The following is a 1,142-nucleotide window of genomic DNA, read 5'->3' on the forward strand; positions in this document are numbered from 1 at the left end:
GGAAGTCCCCCGTAATAGACGCGAAAAAATACACTGACCAAAAACAAGCGACGGGTAATTCCCCGTTCCGTTCGATAGACGCGCACATGCATGGGTTGATTGATCTCAGGGTTGCCAACCTTATAATTTTTTTTTTTTTTAAATATTAGATATTTTTTTAAATTCAAAATATCATCGATTGTTTTCAGTGGGGACTGGGGCCCTTTGTATCCACGGGGCCCTGGGCTGCAGCCCAAAAAGCCCTTAAGTAGATCCGCCCCTGACTATAGTGGTCATAAGAAGCATGTTACCAGAGGCAATGGCGAAGTTTTAATCCTTGTTTGGAGGGGTTGATAATAGACAAATACAAAAAGGACAAAAAGAGAAAAGAAGATAAAAAGAAAAGAAAATTAAGAAAAACAACACGTGGTAACTAATAAATCAAACGCACTTCAGTACTGCAGTAAGAACGCACTATGGATGGGTGATCGTGTAAAGCTAAGGGTGGTGGCGCTAGTGGTAAAATTGCTCTTTCAGGACTTCCGGGTTACTGCTTCCGATATATTATTACGCCGCAGATTGAAAAAACGCGCCATCATATTATTGCATCATATCTTCTGCAGTATTTTACATGTACCGAGTTCTTTCTTTCAGCCTTTAAACTTCAGCATTTTCATATTAATATTATTATCATTAGAATATTTTCTAATTAGGCTATCTTAAAAAGATATTTTTAGGGACATATTATTCAAATGTAGCCAAATAAGGGATAAAATACAAAACATGGCAAACCTTAAGAATTATTCACAATGAGATATTAACTTTCCAAAATTTTTTTTGGCCTTACGACCTCTGAGAATCAATACATTTCTGAAAGCTCTTATGAATGGTACAATTATATTTAGATTTGAACCCAAATTACAATAACAAAATTGCATAGAATATTAGGCTTGTTCACACATCGCCTCGTAGTCATAACATAAGCGGAGGGATACACCGGAAATTTTCTAAATTTCTTCCGGTTTAAGGACGCTTGTTATTGTTTACATTAGACCACCCATCCATAAAGAACAAAATCCCTCTATTTACGCTTTTACCTAACTTTGCGCTTCTGTTTTCTAATTTTGTAATCTGGCAATATTAGTACTAAAATATTTTAAATC

The sequence above is a fragment of the Parasteatoda tepidariorum genome, chromosome 6 (genome assembly GCF_043381705.1).
Source record: "Parasteatoda tepidariorum isolate YZ-2023 chromosome 6, CAS_Ptep_4.0, whole genome shotgun sequence".
Lineage (NCBI taxonomy): Eukaryota > Metazoa > Arthropoda > Arachnida > Araneae > Theridiidae > Parasteatoda > Parasteatoda tepidariorum.